The 20,187-nt window shown below is 35.7% G+C and overlaps 1 protein-coding gene and 1 pseudogene across 2 annotated transcripts in view; both read left to right on the plus strand.

The window, feature by feature from the left end:
* UBE2E2 (ubiquitin conjugating enzyme E2 E2) overlaps positions 1–20,187 on the plus strand; it is a 296,676-nt gene that overhangs the window by 227,519 nt on the left and 48,970 nt on the right. The window lies entirely within an intron of this gene.
* On the plus strand, positions 360–18,944 carry LOC119237446 (ubiquitin-40S ribosomal protein S27a-like; annotated as a pseudogene).

Here is a 20,187-nt window from a genome sequence, read left to right on the forward strand (position 1 = left end):
TGTGTGTGTGTGTGTATCTATACATACTTCCAAATATATATATATATGTGTAGGAGTGATATGTAGGAGTGGATGTCTTTTCTGTTAGACAACTTCCCAGGGATGATTGTTTATAAAAGGGAGTAGAATGTAAAAATTATAGGTCATTCTTCTCCAACCTTACCCCTTTATTCATATTCATTGCCTTTTTCCCTCATCATTTCTGTCTCCTTTCTCTAGTATATGTTTTAATGTAACATAAAACAGCATGTTTTGGGTAGAAGCAGGGGGATGAGGTTAGCCATTTCTAGCCCTCAAGTTAGAATACAAACCATGACCCAAAACTGGAGTGAGAACCAAGCCCAGGAGACAGAGTAAAGATGGAGGGAGCCTTACAAAGGTAAGACCAGCTATGAGAATTCAAGTTTTCATGCCTCCACCACTCAGCTGCTCACATGAAGTCCACATGCTCTAGAACACAGTGTTAGCCACAGAGACTTAACAGTCATGCCAAGAAAAATCAGGGAAGAAATATTTAAAATGGCCCATTAATACAAAAATTATATATGAATGACTAAAGAAAGTACAAAAGTACAGTATAATCAAAACGTGGGAGGGGCCTCCCCGGTGGCGCAGCGGTTGAGCGCTGCGTTGCGAAGCTGCCCGCAGCCTGTGCAGCACCGGTTCGATCCCCGGCTGCTCCCCGGCCACCAGAGGAGGGTCCCACATGCCGCGCAGACCTCTCCTGCCGCCCGCTGCTCCCCTCAGCAGTGTACTTCGGTCCTTCTGCCTGCTCTGCTCCCCACTCTGGCTCTGGTGGATTCTCTCACCCTCCCGGTGGATTCTCTCACCCTCCCGTGCTTCTGACTGTACCCAGTGCATGTATAAACAAAACAAACAAATAAATAAATAAATAACATGCTTCTAAAAAAAAAAAGTGGGAGAATTTTCACTTACTTAAACCAAGTTATATTCATTAAGAATTCTTTACATTCCTTTGTACTACCTGTAAGCCTGCCATTTGACAAGTTTAAATTTGATCTCCACTTTGAAAAGGAAGAGCCCCGAGAATACTGACTGTACATTGGCCACCAAGAAAGAAGTCTCATTTGAACCAATTTAACCTCTCAGTGCAGAGAGCAGTAAAACTTATTTGAATTATAGGTGTCGGTTAACTATTTTAAAGAACAAAAATAAGGCCAGACTTCACCATGACTTTCTGCATTCCTCTCTTCCACCTTCCCTCTGTTCCCTCTCTCCACCACCCTCTGTTCTTTCCTTTCCATGGATACTTGAATATTGTTTTCATATCAAAACAAAAGGTAATAATTATCCTTATTTTACCAAAAAGGATACGAAGGCTCAGATAAACTAAATAATATTATGCAGCAAGCAAATAGCAGTATCAGGATTAGAACTCTGGAAGGCTGACTCCAAAGCCCTTGTTCCTTACTACAGTACATAGTACATTTTTCCAAGCTGACAGGACTGCATTGCATAGGTTTTTCAGTACAAAACCATAGTGTATCTAATTCTTATTTAGTGTATCTAATTCCTTAACTGGATGGGAACCATATGTCTTCCAATACTACTTTGAACCAGCCCTGTTGCACTGCCAGTAATGCGTGGCCCTTCTCTGACAGCCTTTTCAGTAAATGAAGTACAGAGTAGGGAAGCTCAGATCAGGTAGTTGTGCTACTTGTAAGTCTGATGTAATCTCTTCTGTGAATTATACAAGTCAGAAAATGTGGGGCTTATCCAAGTTCTGCATGAGAGAAATGTACACATTAAATAAAGTTTGAAGAGAAGGCTACAAGACAGAATTTAATACAACAAAATATGTAATTTGAGGTTCTAAAAAAAACATGACACAACAGCAAAGAATGCCTTGCTTTATTTTCATATCAGTTAAATTTGGGGACTTCACGTGGGCCCCAATTCTGTGGGAGCCTGTGGTTCTTGAAGTCTTAAAAGAGACATTTTTAAGATTCAAAACTCTGAACCAGTCACACTGTCTCTGGAGTGCTGGATTCACTTCCACGCTCCTTGTTTTATCAAGAATGATAAAACAAGGCTCAAAACACTATAGTGGGCATCAGCTATACCAGTTCATTTATTCTCCAAAACACCTACATAAAGTCAGAGTGTTCGCATCCATAGATCAGGAAGCACAGGTGAAGCTTAGAGGGCTTTTCTAATAACATGCAACCAAGGCTCTACTGAATGGTCATTCCAGGGACCATGTACTGCCCATTAAATTATATGCAGTCACCCTGGAGATGTTTATTATTAAAATAGGACATGGGAAGAACGGGCTATCTGTCTTCAGGAACTGTGGTCTGAGTTGGGACTAGATTTTGTCCTGGATGGTTGGATAGGACAAAAATAGAAGCAGAAGGGTGTCAGTTACAGAGAAGTAAATTGCAATTCTATATGAGGAAAATCTGACCTACAGTTGGACATGCTGCTTTTGAATAGTTCTACTTCTGATATACTGGGCTTCCCTTTGTTGGGAGTGTTCAAGAACAAGCTGAATGTAACCAAAAAAAAAATTAAATTCTCTGACTGAATGAATTTCATTAGACAATCTCATAGGACAAAGAAAAATCAAACTTTGATAACTCAAATCACAATTTAAATGCACATGCACATGTAATAGAAACCAATAGGAAGTTTTTCAAAGCAAATTATCACTACCTAATTTTTCAGTTTTATAAATCAGATTTTGTAGATAGCTGTATTACCCTAAGGCAGGAAAGTTTGTCTTGAAAGGTGGTAACTAAAAAAAATACTTTTATTAGTAGTAGTTTTGAAGTTCCATTCCCAAGCCTCCTACTTTCCTATTACTCTAAATTGTCTGTATTTGGGGTTAAGTCTGGCTTTTTTTCTCTCTTGCCCTTATCCTTTTGTTCTTTTTCCAAATCCCTCTGCCACACATTTTGATTCATGCAATATTTCCCAATACTATGAAAAAATGAATCGGGTAGCACTAGCTGTTGAAGAGAAATAATGGTGAAAACAGAGGCTCACAAATAAATTTGACTATTAATGATAATCATATATCCATGAAATAAAAATAGTCTATAGCATGATTGGATCTGTTGAATCACTTTTCCCAGACTCATATTTAAAATCCTTGGTGAGGACTTTTTAATGCTATTGTGTTCAATGTATCACTTAAAAGACAGTACCATGATTTGGATGCCTCTTATTGCCACAGGAACTTCTGGGAGGAATAGGGCTTTATCAGTTTGAACATCTCACGCGCCAGTAACTAAATTTTTAAAATCAGACACCAGTTATAATTTCTTCCGGAATTCACATAAATTTTAATAAGGAAGGAAAACCATTAATTAAGTATATAATCTTCATTAAACTTGGTATACTAGTTTTAAATATGTCAAGTACTAGTTGTACTTTCAAGTACTAGTTACTGCATGTTTTAGTGTAAGTATGCCAAATTTAAGCCACAACATAATTTTACTGTTTCAAAGTGTTTGAAGTAATTCATTTCAAAAGTTGAAGTTATTTGATAGCAAATCTTTAGTTGAGTAATTAATCACAATGATAATATTACTACTCTGGGAAAACATCTTTTTACAATGAGTGTTTTTATCTAGGAATAATTCACTATGGCCAAAAAAGAAACACATAATTTTAATTGCTGATGTGTACCCCCAATTTTTTAATGCTGTATTTATTTTGGAGTGTAGACAAACAAATGTTATAATTCAAATAACTGAATTATATTATTTGTGAAGTAGAAATTGCTTTATGTCTTATTAGGGATGACATTTTCTTACTCATTAAAGATATTTCTTTCATACTTTTTAATTTTAAGTCTAATGTGTAAATATTTAATGTTTTTAATTTTGCAGTTACGTGTTTGTTACAAACAAAAAATAATTGCAGATAAGCCAAAGAAAAAAATTTTAATTTTCTATAATCCTAATCCCAACATTACTTTTTCATGACTTTTTCTATGTCTCTTGAGATTTTTGTTCTCTGAAAATGTGTATTAATATGTTTGTATGCATACTACTTTTAAACCTAACATCGTGTTTTCACCCAACACTATATTTCCAACTTCAACAAATATGTAACTACATTACAATTAGAGAGACTACCTAGTATTTCATTGTATAAGTATGCCAAATTTAATTTCCCGTGACTGGACATCTTAATTTAAACTCTTGCCAAATTTTCTGTTATAATCAATGACATGTAGAACATCCTTATAATTACATGTTTTGTGAACCTTGTAATTATTTGTTGAGCCTAAATTTGTTGTCCTGGAACATATGGATAAGTGGGTTTACACACATTTGTGAAGTTTTGATAAAGGTTGACAAAATGCCCTCCAGAAAAATTGTATCAATTTATATCATGACCATCAATATAGGATAATATAGTGTTTCCCTACATTGTCCCCTAATCGTATTTAATCTCTGCCAGTCAGAGAGATGAAAAGTGGTATCTCATGGTTACTTGAACTGGTATTTATTTCACTGCCAATGAGATGTGGAATATTTTTTGTGTATACTGTTGTCTAATTCTTATTTTATGAATAACAGGAAAGTGTTTTTCTTAAAAGCCCAAATGAAATAAAACAGACAGTTGTGTTTAAAAATTTCAGAAGAAAGTAAGAGAATATATTGTATTCCTATGTTTTGTTTTTTTCTTTTTGAAAATCTTGTGAACCTTGTGTCTAATGTTACGTGTCTCAAAGAGTAATAACATACATGAATAACTCATTTATTACAGCTCGCAAATACTGCATTGTTTACATATAGAAGGTTTGTAGCAACCCTGTATCCAGCAAGTATATCAGAGGGTTTTTGTCAAGAACATATATTCATTTCATGTCTCTGTGTCACATTCAGTAATCTTCAGAATATTTCAGCCTTTTTTATTATGGCTGTTGTTTGTTTGTCACAGTGATCTGTGATCATTGTCTTCCATGTTACTATTGTAATTATTTATGGGCACTACAAACCATGCCATACAAGACAGCAAGCTTAGTTGATAAATGCTGTGTTCTGACTGCACTTCAGATGGGGCCATTCCCCAGTCTCTCTCCCCCTTTTCTAGTCTCTCTATTCCCTGAGACACAATATTGAAATTAGCCCAATGAATAACCTTACAGTTGGCCTCAAAGTGTTCAAGTGAATTGGAAGAGTTACACATCTCTCACTTGAAATAAAAAGCTAGAAATTATTAAGTTTAGTAAGGAAGGCATGTTGACAGTCAAAATAAGTTAAAAGCTGGACCTTTTGTACCAAACAATTCAGTGGTAAATGCAAAAGAAAAGCTCTTGGAAAAATTTAAAAGTGTTAGTTCAGTGAACACACAAATGATATGAAAGCAAAACAGTCCTATTGCTGATATGGAGAGGGTTTTGGTGGTCTACTTAGAAAATCAAATCAGCCACAACATTCCTTAAATCGAAGCCTAATCTAGAAGACAGTGATGCTCTTCACATTCTGTGAAGGATGAGAGAGAGTAGGAAGCGTCAGAAAGAGTTTAATTAAAGCTAGCAGAGGTTGTTTCATGAGGTTGTTTACAGAAAGAAGCCATCTCCATAATATAAAAGTGCGAGGTGAAGCAGCAAGTGATAATGTAGAAGCTCAGCACGTTATCTGGAAGATCTAGCCAAGATCATTGATGAAGGTGGTGACATTAACAACAGGTTTTCAATGTAGATGAAACAACCTTCTATTAGTTGAAGATGCCATCTAGGACTTTCATAGCTAGAAAGGTTCAAAACTTCAAAGGACAGGCTATTAATGACTCTTGTTATGGGATAATGCCGCTGGTGACTTTTCCTTGAAACTTTTGCTCATTTATCATCCCAGAAATGTCAGTCCCATAAGAATCATGCTAAATCTATTCTGCCTGTGCTCTATAAATGGAACAACGAAACCTGGATGACAGCATATTTGTTTACAACATGGTTTACTGAATATTTTAAGCCCACTATTGATACCTATTCAGAAAAAAAAGAACTCATTTTAAAACATGACAGCTCATTGACAGTGCACCTCATTTTCCAAAAGCTCTGATGGAGATGTACAAGGAGATGAATTTGTTTTCATTCTTGCTAACACAACTTCCATTCTGCACCTCTGGATCAAGAAATAATTTTGACTTAAATCTTTTTATTTAAGAAATACATTTTGTAAGGCTATAGTTACCATAGATAGTGATTCCTTTCATGGATCTGGGCAAAGTAAATTGAAACCTGGAAAGGATTCATCATTCTGGTTGCCATTAAAAACAGTAGTGAGGGCCTCCCCGGTGGCGCAGCGGTTGAGCGCTGGGTTGCGAAGCTGCCCGTGACCTCTGCGGCGCCGGTTCGATCCCCGGCTGCTCCCCGGCCACCACAGGAGGGTCCCACATGGCGCACAGACCTCTCCTGCCGCCCGCTGCTCCCCTCAGCAGTGTACTTCGGTCCTTCTGCCTGCTCTGCTCCCCGCTCTGGCTCTGGTGAATTCTCTCGCCCTCTCGCGCTTCTGACTGTACCCAGTGCATGTATAAAACAAACAAACAAACAAGTAAAATAAAATAAAATAAAAGCATGCCTCTATAAAAAAAAAAAAGAAAAAAATCATAAAAAAAAAGATCTTTAAAAAACAGTAGTGATATGCCAAATGATTCTTCGTAATGTAAGATTTGTCAATTATTTACATAAAACCCTGCAGTGATTCCCAGCTCACTGAATAAAAGCACACAAAATCTTCTAGAAGCATACCTCTTCCACAGAGCCTTTGTGTTTGCTATTCCTTCTGCCTGCAGTTGTCTTCCCCCCAGAATTCACATGGCTCACTCCATTTCTCCCTTTAGATGTTCATTCAAATGCCCCTTTTTCAGAGAGGCTCTTGTGTCACAACTCCATCCACCCTGTGCTCTCCATGAGCAACCCCACTGCCACCACCATACTGACCTTCTCCATAGCCATTTTCCCTCCTGCATTATATATTTTTTCGTTGATGTGTTTGTTCCCTTTTTCCAGTTAAAATGTTAGTGCCATGAGCACAGAGACTATGTATTTTGATGTCACTCCTGTATTCTTAGAACAATGTCTGACAGTTTGGAATTCATAAGCCATACAGCTTTGCCATAAAGAAGATATTGATTATCCCACCTATGTCATAGCTCAGAAAACTTATTCCCATGGTGTTAAGTGGCATAGATAGAGAGTAGATAGCAGAACTGTAATGCAAATCCAGTCCTAGACTGTCATTCCCCAATTACAGGGATTTAAATTTCTTTCATCCATATGAAAAAATGTTCAACATCACTTGTAATCAGGGAAATGCAAATCAAAACTACAATGAGATACCATCTTACACCAGTGAGAATGGCACATATTAAAAAACTAGCAACAACAAATGTTGGCGAGGTTGTGGAGAAAAAGGAACTCTCCTGCACTATTGGTGGGAGTGCAAACTGGTCCAACCACTATGGAGAGCTGTGTGGAGATTTCTGGACCTACTAAACAGAGCTTCCATATGATCCAGCAATTCCACTCTTAGGTATTCACCCAAAGGACACTGAAACATCAATTCCAAAGAGCACCTGCACCCCTATGTTTATAGCAGCACTATTTACAATAGCTAAGCTTTGGAAACAACCCAAATGCCCAAAAATAGATGACTGGATCAAGAAGATGTGGTACATATACACCATGGAATATTACTCAGTATTCAAAAAAGATAAACACATGCAGTTTGCAGCAACGTGGATGGAGCTGGAAGGGATCATGCTCAGCGAAATGAGCCAGAAAGAAAAAGAAAAATACCGGATGGTCTCACTCATAGCAGGAATCTAGAAAACTTAAACAAGGGACCAGGAAAAAGAATAAGTATAAGAAAGAAAATATCAAAATCAACAAATAACTATGAACCAGAGACACTCTATGGGGGTTGGGGGGCGGGGAAAGGAGGGCTTGGGGTCAAAATAAGGGGGTTGTAATTGTATGGGGAATATAAAAAATAAAATTTAAATTAAAAAAAATAAATAAAATTTGAAAAAAAATCCCTATATCATTACGCTTAAGCCAGGTCTCCTCCATCTTATGAAAATTACTGCTCTTAACCTCAATGTAGGTCTTTTTTTTCCCCTGTTAAATTTATATTGTATGTTTTAACATGTAGCTTAACATGTTTACATTCTTCATTTTGTGTTTTAGCTTTCTATCCAGCTGTCTGTTATCCATAGCTTTTATAAACATACCTTTATGTCTCTGTTTAAGTCATTGGTAAAATGTGAATAAGACAAGACTAATAGCAAATCATCCCAGTAGAGAACTTCTTTATTGATTTTGTCACTCAGCAGAATCTGCTAAAATTTGCTTATTAAACTAATCCACATCTGTTAAACTGGGTTATCCAGCCTGGAATTCTCTCTCTTGCCCACACGGATGCACCCAAAGTGATTTTGCAACAACCCAATTTGCTTTTGAATCTTACTGTTTATAATTCCTTCAGTCGTAAATACCTTCCCCATACATAAAAATCTAATTTATTGGTTGCTAGGCTACTGCATTTATTTTGGCACTACAGCATTGATTGCCATTGACAGTAATAAAGGAAGAAGGCTTCTAAAGACTTTTCATTATGTATAGATTTGACTACAAAAAGAAGAAGTTGTTAGTGTAAACAAAGGAGGAAGTTGTTAGTGGGTCACCTCAGTGGTAAAGCTGGTTGGCACAGCACCAGAATAGCAAGCTGAATCTACCTGTGACCCTCAATCTATGACTCGGTAATTTTTCTGAAAAACTTTTCAAGAGCTCGTCATAAAACATGCTAGAGTTCAAGCGCACTATATCTGCTTTATTCACCTAGTCTATAATTTTATAACTATATTGAAAAGGAAGTGGATAAACCATAGCACACTTTGTTTTATCCCATTCATCACTACATCATTTTTAAAGTACTAACTTTATCTGCTTAGTAATCCTTTCTAGAGCTTTGCTTAAAGTGATATCATTCTCCTTGTTAACAAAAGAAATGTGATTTAATATAATTTAATAGGGTTTGAAAAACTGTACATTTTCTATGCCATCTGTTAACATTTCACTCTTATCTACTCCAAGCAATGATTCTTTTCCTTAACTTGCCACACTTTTCTTGAAAAAGCCTTATTTTCTATAAACTTTTTTTCCCTTTGTAAAACTTATTTCTGGAGCTGTCTAAACCCTGAAATGATTTTACTGGCAGGATTTTAAGACAATTAAAAGGTAAAGGTAAGACAGACTAACCACCCTGGAAGAAAGGAGATCCGGCACTGGTCATCATCAAACTTGTAGACCAGTGAGGGGATAGACATGCCAGTGATGATGTTGAATGTTAAATAAATGGAAATTTATTCATTATGTTCCTTTGTCCTAAACCATGGGCTTTTGTCTTTATAATTGGCAGCAAACATTCTTTAGAGCCAGAGTATTTATGCTTTTGTATCTTCCCTACAACCTGGTACAGACCTGTGTAGACTGTAGGCAACAATAACTACCATCTTGGATCATTAATATGTTAATTGATTACTTTGAAAAGAATAAAATTCATGATATATGAGGCATCATCTCAGAAAAGAATTCTCACCTCCCTACGTTTTATTTATTTACATAAATGCTAACAAGTGAGTTGAGTCATATTTGAGCACATGTTTGGGACCTATAGGGATTTGGTAACTAATCAAAGTAGGTGACTCTAGCCAATATCAAGAACCACTGGACATATCAAACATATCCTAAGGTCAGACATCCTAAAGTATCTAAATTAAACCTTAAATACAAATCAGATACCAAAAATCTGTAAAATACATTCAGAGAAAAGATCTTTCCCCTTTTATTTTTCACTTGCACTCCTATCCCTAATTGGATGAGAAATAACTCACCGTATGATGGTTATAGGTTTCTTACACAGAATTAGCATTTATTTATCGACCCTAGAGATCTATATCCAAGCCCTATTAGATGTGTGATAGTATCAGTAATACAAAGAAAAAAGCCTTTCGTCTAAGTCGTAGAAAGGAAGAAACACATGTACACACTGTAAGTTTAACTGTAACAGCAGCACAGAAAAGGTATTGAGTACCTTGATTGGAATGGCAGGGAAAGTTTCATGAAAAATAGTTAACATTCTGTAGGTAAGGAAAATACACAGTTATCAGGATGCAGGATGGCAGAAGTTTGAAGTATGGAAAAAGCAAGCATGTTCTAGAAATCATGCCCTAAGCATAGTGAAACTTGAGAGAGGCATTTTGAGCAATATATTTAGAAATACTTTGAAAATACAGAAATATCTCAGCAGTAACAATGAGTCTGTTCATTGTAAGTTTGAATTTTTTAATAAAGAGTTGAAAAGTAGTGTAAAATATAATGAGCTAGAAAGTTTTTTCTCATTAAGGCACATATATAAATAACCAACATTTTGGAATCATCTTACTGGTCTATCTGGGAATAGCAGGGAAGAATTCCTAAAGGAAATATTTAGCTGGTCTATGAGAGATGATAGAATTTAATAGGGTGGAGAGAGAATATAGGTTTATCAAGGTGCAGAATAAAGTGTTTTAAAGCAAATGCAAGCTTTCTGTTAGAAATGGTCACTGTTTTGAGGATTAGGTTAATGCAACTGTTTTTCAAACACCACATACTCACCGTGAAAAGGAGAGAAGAAAATTGGAATTTGTAATAAGTTATTAATGAAAAACACCAGTAATTTAAAAAGTAACCATTTAATATTTCTCAAAAGTACGCTTTTTTTTTATTTATGCACACAAGAACTGAGGTATAGGCCAGAGGTGTCGGGGGGTGAGAGGATTCACCAGAGACAGAGTAGGGAGCAAAACAGGCAAATCTACTGAAATACACTGCTGAGGAGAGCAGCAGGCTAGACAGAAGAGTTCTGCTGCGCCATGTAGGTGGCTTCCTGGCCGGGAATCGAACTCATGCTGCAGTGGCTACTGATAGCTTGACGGCGCTGAGACTTTTAATAGCTGTGCCATCAGGGAGGGCCTCAGAAGTATACTTCTTTATATCATTATTCTCCATAAAAAGGTATTGATGTTGAAATGAATTCTTTGAAAGCTGAAGTGCAGGTGAGCATTCAGAGAAAATTTTAATGTAGTGAATGCTAATATATTGATCCATTACCACAAGACCAAGCTTTAAGAGCAACTTTTTTCCTCAAATAATTATAAAAAGCAACAAGTATAGGCAAAGTTTTAGAATATGCATGTTTATTACATACACATATTGAGCAATAGTGTTGTTTGCTTACAAAAATACTCAAAGACATCTTAAAGTAGTACATAAACCTTCAGTTTGTGAGCTTATTTCAATGAAATTGCATTTTCACAGTGTACCATATCTGTAAAACATATTGTGAAGTGGAGATGCAATATTTTTCCTTCCTCAGTTGCCCCTAGAAAGGAGAAGCTTAATAACTCTGTAGCAGCAATATCTTATACCAACAGCATCTATAACCAAAAGTATCTTGTAATTCCTCTAAGCTAGGTATAAAGTAAGCAGATACATGTTCTAATAATCAACAGTGCTTGAGAAAATACTATTCTTCCACTGCAGTAACAAACTGAAGTCTTAACTGTTAGTGTTTTTTAACAGTGAAAATACAATAATTAGAATTTTGGGTAAAAAGTAAGATTTATTCTTGTGTCTTCTTCCTCATGGCTTCTTTCTGAACTGCTTTTTACCTAACCACACCATAAATATCCCAGTATGTGATTATAAAACAATGGTACAGATTTTAACTGCATATTTAAGTAAGGAATCTTTACTTTTACCATATCTAAGAAGGTAAAACCTATTTGAAACAGCTTGTCATTGTGATGGTCAACATAACCACCTTACTATAATGATACATTAGGTTTTATTTCTTTGTCCTTCAATATATTTATCAATCACTAACTCTGACCCAAAAAAATGGCAAACTGACTCGCACAGGCTTTTTTTTTTTTTTTTTTTATTAATGTACGATACTGTGTCAGATGTTCTTTAGGCATAGATTCAGGCAGCAGGAATAGAACATTAGAAAATGAGGGTGTATTTTTTTCATACAGTTCTTTTAATACTGGCAGGATAAAAGTACATGAATCTTACGGGGGGGGAAGCAATCATTTCACCTAGACCTCTCAAAATTTTAAATTCTTTATGCTCTTTATTTGAAGCAGATACAATACAATGATATATTATACTTCTAGAATTTCATCAGTTTCTAATTTGAAGGATTTATGAAATATTCTTAATTCTAACTCTACAATTTATGCGAGACCATTATAATCTATACTAATGTATTAATCACAAGACTTTGAAAATTACTCTCGACCAACATTTTAATAGCACATTTGTCACTTGCTAACTGCACCTTCTGCTCAAAAAAAAGGCACAGGCACTGTAACCCTAATGGTTACAATACTACAAGTTCTCAGTCAGTTGTCATTTTTAATTATGGCTTTTATAGCCCCCTTTCAACTATTATAGTCCATATTTTTCCAAGTTATGTATTTATTGAATAAATACATGTTAATGTTCTACTCTTCCCCACCTATAAAGATTTCATATAAATTTGTTCCTTTTATAAATATTCTTTGCTAGCCTAACTATAAAACTTCATTTTTAAAGTCTATACATCGAACATTTTTGTAAAATGAAGTTGATGCTATTTATTTTTTAAAAAGCCACAAATTGAGGAGTTATTTGCTTTTTAAAGGTAATGTTTGTTGTTGTACTGCAGGAGCCAATTGTCTACAGTATACAAAGTTGAATGTTGCAAATTATAGGGAAAGAGGGAAAAAGTAGCTTAGAAGCTTTTTTTTTTTTTTTTTTTAATGTGAGATACTCTTTCAGATGTTCTTTGGGCATAGATTCAGACAGCAGGAATAGAACATTAGAAAATGAGGGTGTATTTTTTTCATAGAATTCTGAATCATTACTACTTGACTCCGTTTTTTGTTCTTGTTTCTATCAGTACATTCCCACACAAACTTAAAGAAAATTAACTTGTTTTTTTTTTTGGTTTTGTTTTGTTTTTAAGTCAGTAGTCTTACAGAGAATACTGAAGGAAAAAAGGTAAGTACAAAATAATAGGCTTCAGAAGCACTAAGATGTTAGTGAAGTAAGATAACCAAGAAGATAGAAATAGGGCCTCCCCGCTGGCACAGCGGTTGAACACTGGGTTGCGAGGCTGCCTGAAGCCTCTGCGGCATCGGTTCACTCCCCGGCTGCTCCCCGGCCACCGGAGGAGGGTCCCACATGGCGTGCAGACCTCTCCTGCCGCCCGCTGCTCCCCTCAGCAGTGTACTTCGGTCCTTCTGCCTGCTCTGCTCCCCGCTCTGGCTCTGGTGAATTCTCTCACCCTCCCGCGCTTCTGACTGTACCCAGTGCCTGTATAAATAAATAAATAAATCTTTAAAAAAAAAAAAAAAAGATAGAAATAGAGAACAGAGCAGTATTGTCGATGGTAGCAGAGAATAGATTGTGGACAAATGAAGAATAGAAGAGTGACAGCAGAAGAGAAGGAAAGAGATTGCCTGAGATAAAAGGAAATAGGCATAAAACTTTACGTAGAAAACAAATCTATGTTGGGGCCTCCCTGGTGGCCTAGAGGTTAAGTCTCAGCATTATTACTCTATCACTGCTGTGGCCTGAGTTCAATCCCCGGCCAGGGAGCTGACCCATAGGATAACCTGTCTTGCTGGCTGCTCCCTTTAGCAGTGTATTTCAGTAGATCTTCCTGTTCTGCTCCCCATTTTATCTCTGGCAAATCCTCTCATCGCCTGCATCTCTGATCTACAGCCCAATTCTTATATGCATAAATAAATAGATTTTTTTTAAAAAAAGAAAACAAATCCACGTCGTTGTTAGTTAAAAATAAAATTTAAGTAGAAAATAAACCTATGCAAGTATCATTAGATTAAAACAAAATTTAAGTCATCCCTCAGAACATTATATATTCCTTCAATAAAACTAACAAGTAATACTTCAATATTTGCCAGAAAAGCAAAAAGAGGTATGTTGAGATGGCCCTTCAGTTTTTTTTTTTTAAACATTTATTTATTTATACAAGAACCAGGGTACAGGCCAGATGTGCAGGAGGGTGAGAGGATTCACCAGAGATAGAGTGGGGAGCAGAACAGGCAAACAGACTGAAAATACTATTGAGGGAGCAGCGGGCAAGTCAGGAAAGGTCTGCTGTGCAATGTGGGTATCTCCCTGGCTGGCCAGGAATCAATCGCACACTGCAGAGACTGCAGACAGCTTCACAGTGCATCACTCAACCCGCTGCACCAACAGGGAGGCCCCCAGTTATCGATATATCAAGAACCTATGCTGCTCTTTCTTTTTTTCCTTTTCTTTTTTCTTTCTTTTTTTTTGATTAGAAGGGAAACATATCCATCCTAATATGAATATCTCAATCCTAAGAATCACTAAGAATGCTTATCTTGGGCTATTCTATATATTTACTGTCTTCCTGTCCCTCTCTGATCATCTCACTAAGTGGGTTTCAGGGATGATGAAGGCCATGTTCTTAGCCATTTCTCTCTTCCTGTCCATAGTGCCTCATCTCTCCTCCATACCTGCTTCAGACTGTGGCTCGAGTTGCCTGTCTTGTCTCCATTTCCCCCCTTCTTTTTTCCATTTCACCTATATTCACTGTCTCTTGGTGTCTGCCGTTAAGTATTCAGACAATATGCAAAAAAACTCCCACAATGTTGGTCATATAAAAGCTATTTTGTGAAATTAGGAATAAGTTAGTGTGTTATCAGCCTTAAAGGATTCATTCTGTGAGGGAGTAGGTGAAAAAGAAGCATTGTATACTGCTGGTAGGAGTGCAAACTGGTCCAGCCAGTATGAAAAGCCGTATGGAGTTTCTTCAGACTACTAAAAATGGAGCTACCGTATTACCCAGCAATTCCACTCCTAAGGATCTACCCAAAGGACACAAAAACATTGACTCAAAAGAATACCTGTACCTCTATATTTATTACAACACTATAATAGGTAAAAGTTGGAAACTATGCAAATGCCCCAAAATAGACTGGGTCAAGAATAAGTGGTATATGTACATAATGGAATACTATTCAGCAATCAAAAAAATAAACTAATGCCATTTGCACCAACATGGATGGGGCTAGAAGGAATTATGCTCAGTGGAACAAGTCAGAAGGAAAAAGAAAAATACCAGATGGTTTCATTTATAGGAGGAATACAGGGGAACTAAATAAGGCATAAGGGAAAAAATAATAAAAAATACAACAAAACAAAACAAAAATAAACACCCAACTATAAACCAGAGACTTTCTGTGGGGCGGAGGGCAGGGTGGGAGAGGGATCAGAATGAGGGCAGGAAGAGTACAAGGAGGCACTGTGGGGATGGTGTACCTGGTGAATTGATGGTGGAAATTCTGTGGGGACTACACCTGAGAAAAGAAAGCAAACATTGTCAAAAAATGAACAATAATGTAAAATATATATAATTTTTTAAAAAGCATTGTATAGCAATCCTGTAATAAATTCCTGAAATAAAAATAAATTCCTAAAATAAAATCCCCCTTTCATCATGGTACTGACTGGCCTGATCAAAAAATGATAGGATAAGAGCCCCGCTTCTTACTTTATTACCCAACACCCAATCCTTCATTCTTTCAATCAAACTTCAATCTTATTTTACTTTTCAAGTAAACTGCTTGGTTAGCTATCAATTATAGTCTATAATAAGAGTATCAGGTCAGTTCATTGATCTGTTCTCCACAGAACATTTTAAATACTAAGATCTAAGTTAACAAAGATTAGATACTTAATCTTCCTAAATCATTAACATTTCCATCTGAGTTCCAACTTTTAGGATCTAGAATTCATATAAATTTCCTTATTCTCCTCCTTTTTTCTGTCTTTTTCATAAAACTCTTTGGGCATGTAGATTGTTTTCATGTGTGTTTGTTTTTATTTATTTCCTATCTTCTTCCTCTTCATGCTTGCTTTACTTACTTACTAATGAAATTGCCTCAACTCTGAACATTTTAATTTCTCTGAACCTGTCAGTTTCTTTATCCATAAATTATGAAGTATAGCAATACTTAATTCACGGGGTGATGGTGAAGATTAAATTATATAATAAATGAAAATCATTTAGAATTGTGCCTGGCATTCTAGAAGGGGGTGGGATTACAACTTCCTATGATATACATGCCACATTTTTAACTTCTATTATTTTTTATTGAGGTAATGTTGGTTTACATCATAAACTAAACCATATCCTTTAGAGGTATAGGTTCACAACTCTTTAGATGTATGTTATTATCCAATGCCCCCCACCAAGCACCAATAGTCCACCACGACACACATGCCGTATTATTAAACTTACTAGTGAAAGCATAGAGACCCAGCACCATTACTCTCTCTCATAGACATTCAGAGTTTGGGGACTACTGTGGTATTTATGAACACTCCACCACTTTTAAAGAATGTCTCTTTTGTGTGTTATGTAGCACTCACCAAGAGAATGGGCATTCGGCCAAGTCTGTAATTGTTGTTAATTTACTGTATCATTAACAGAATTAGTCATTGTTTCATTTTAAATTGTGTTGAAATATAGCTTACTTCTACACTGTTGTGGGCTAGATGAAAAATCAAACTGTCATGTATAGCTAGTTATGAACACTGTATTGTCTTGTATGTGTATTGAATTATTAATCTCTTATAATAAATAACTGCCACTTCATTTGTCTACAATCATAAAATTTATTACCTCTTCACAAAGGATAAAGGTGTGTTATTTCCATTTTACATTTAGCAAGTCTGTAAATATGCTGTATCTTACAGAATTGCCTTTGTAGTGTGTGACCCATAAAAATGTAAACAAAATCAAAAAGGTGGCATTGTCCTTATGTTTATGTTTTTGTTACTGCCTTTAATTTAACAGCAAGTATCATATGGCCAGTCATTTATTATACACTTTACACGGAATCCATTAAGTATCTCAGCTGTTGGGCTTCATAATTAATTGTCGTTATGTATAAGACATTTTTGCAGTTATAAAGCAGAAATGAATCATCTTGTCTTAGAAATGTAGGTTCATTGGACATCTGTTAAATTATGTCTCCTCTGTGCAGTACTAATTAATAAATAAGTGTTGTTGGATCAACACAGCCCCACATAATGGCTTAAGTTCAGTGTTCCAAAGCACATGTGCCAGCATCTGATTTGAGGGGTAAAAGGTAGTGAGGCTCCTTGTGAGGCTCCACAGTTCAATGTGGAGTATATAGGGTATGGTTTCGTTAGACTCCCCGGCTTTGATTGAGCACCTGTAGTATATGTGCTCAATGATGTAAAACAGTGGAAATATTTAAGAAATATTTTGTATACATATTTAAGTTTAGATGTCAGAGAGTCTTCATTTCTATCTCAGTTATTTGGAATTCAGCATTTTTTTAATCCATATATGATCACATTGCTGGAAAATTTGTCCAAGCTACAAAACCCATTTGTCGAAAATTCATACAGCTGGATTTCTAAAAATTCCTTAATTGTTTTAAAGGTCACTTTAATGACCCTTAAAAGACTATTAAAATCCAAGCTTTCAAATGATAAAGTTGTTTTCCTAGAGCTTAAATTTTCCTATTTTTTTAAACTGATTGTGAAAGAAAACCTCTATATGCATGCAAAACATTGATTGAGTTGGTTGCCAGCTTACTGTGTCCTTACCAGATAAGGTAATTGAACCTCATTCAATTGTTCCAAATAAAGTAATTGAGATATCATTTATAATTTAAGGAATTTTGTAAATACTTGAATGTAAGTTAGCCCTGGATGCGGATGATTTTATTGCCTTGAATTTTGGCATATATGACATAATTTGATTTCAGACTAATATTCTCTTTGAGGCCCATGAAGAAACAAATGCAAAGGAAGCACTTCACAATCCAGGGTACATGGAACTTCTATAGAAATCTAAATAATTTACACTGAGGATGAACTCACACTCAAACATTACAATAAGCTCTACCACTTCTAAAATGTAAGGCAGTAGAAGAAATCAGAAGAGACAATATAATCATGTAAAGAGATATAGGAATATAAAATATAATGGAAGAACAAGTCTCTAATTAAAAAAAAAAAAGAATATATGCAGCCTTTCTGATCTGCCATCTGCAGTAAAACTGCTATCACGGTGCAGAGTTTCATGAAAAATCTTCTGGGAAAGAATGTTATTCACTCTCAAAGTTGAACCCTTGGATACAATAGAAAGTATAAAGGCCGAGAACCAGGACAAGGGATGATTCCTCCTGATCAGCCAGCAATGATTGATCTTTGTTGACAAATAACTGGAAGGTGGACGAATTTCTCTGACGGTAACTTTCTAAAGGTGTCCACTCTCCATTTTATTTTGAGACTGCATGGTGGTGCTAAGGAAAGGAAAAAGTCTTACACCACTCCCAAGAAAAATAAACATAAGAGAAAGAAGATTAAACTGGTTGTGCTGAAATATTATAAGGTGGATGAGAATGGTAAAGTCAGTCACCTTCATCGGAAGTACCCATTCAATGAATGTAGTGCTGGATTTTTTTGTAACCAGCCATTTTGACAGACATTGTGGCAAGTGTTGTCTGACCTATTGTTTCAACAAAGCAGAAGACAAGTAATTGTGTATGGGTTAATAATAAAAGACATTAACATTTTACACACACACTGAAAAATAACCACAGTGAATCTCATTCAATAGAGATATGTTCCTGAAACATTCTATATAAGTTGAACTTTTATGAATTAGATAAGAAGGAATCTAATAATATTGGTCCTAATCAAGTCATACCAAATATCATCCCCTACAGGAGTTGAGAGTAATCTGTTGCTACATGGTAGCAAAGGGCCCTGGGAATTGAATAAGATGCTCCCAAATTCTGAGAAATGTGCTACTCACATAGGAGTAGTACATTAAAAAACCTTTAAAACAGTAACTATATCCTGCAGTCAAATGTAACAGGCTGTGCAGAATGGGTGTCATCTTTGTATATGGCTTCTCAGTGTATTTAATTGAACTGCTTTGCACCAATTATTCAAGGCAAAGTATAGTTCCAGGTTTGTTTGCTTTTTTTTTAATTGGTGGAGATTTTGTTTTGTTCTGCTGGTTTTTAGAAGTTTTTTAAGAATTGTGCTTCACTTAGAATAAGGTTTTCCAGTTTTTATTTTGTCACAAATACTTTAAAAATAATCTTAGAATGTGTTGGTTGTTGGTGAAGTACTCTAAACTCAGTTTTTAAAAAAGAGTACTTGAAATCTCAAGGAGGGTGATAGTACTGACATTTTTAAAATGTTGTACTAACAATTTGTTCATATAACCAGTTTTACTGATCTCATACTTCCTCAGTAAAATCACAGTGCCATTTATCTCCAAATCAAAACATTTTTGAAATATGGAAACTATGTATAAAATAGAGGTTATCGCTGAAATATTCTTTTAAATGTTCACTTTTAAACAAATCTTAATACCATTAGCCTTCCAGATTACAGGTGTTTATTTACTCTAAAACATTTTTCTAAATTATGTGAAGTCAATTTAAAAGAAATACTTTATTAAAATATTTCGTTCTCTCTCTGTATACTCAAGGCCTACATGATCTCTGTCCCCTTACAGAACTCCTCTTTGTCTATATATAGAATGTTGTCTCTACCCTGGAGCAAGCAGGGTATTAAATAACATAATCCAAGTAATGGGGAAATCGTTATATGAACACTGAACATTGTGAAGTAATCTTGTAAAGTAAGGAGATGTGCGAGAAGGCAAAGAAGACTAACTCTACTTAAATTCTGCTGGGTCTCAGGCATGGTATTAGAACTTCCTGTGTTTTTCACTCTTCTTTGCCACTGTGGCTATTGTTTTCCCCATTTTACAGATCGAGTATCAGGGATCCTAAGTCGATATGTCCAAAGTAACATTGCAACTCATGTCCCACTAATTTACAAACCATATATTCTTTCCACAAATAACTCTTGGATCTTGGAACTAGAATGGGCCTTAGAAATAATCTAGCTGAAGTTGCTCATTTTGTTGAGGACATAGAGATTCAGAGTACCAAAGTGACTTATGCTAGATAATTCACTACTTAATAGCACTCTTTTATATAATAGTCAATATAAAGAATTTTAACTCTAAAATTATTTTTAAAGGGAAGTGATTCTGTGAAGTA

The sequence above is a fragment of the Talpa occidentalis genome, unplaced genomic scaffold, assembly GCF_014898055.3.
Source record: "Talpa occidentalis isolate TD23 unplaced genomic scaffold, MPIMG_talOcc4v2.1 talOcc4.10, whole genome shotgun sequence".
Lineage (NCBI taxonomy): Eukaryota > Metazoa > Chordata > Mammalia > Eulipotyphla > Talpidae > Talpa > Talpa occidentalis.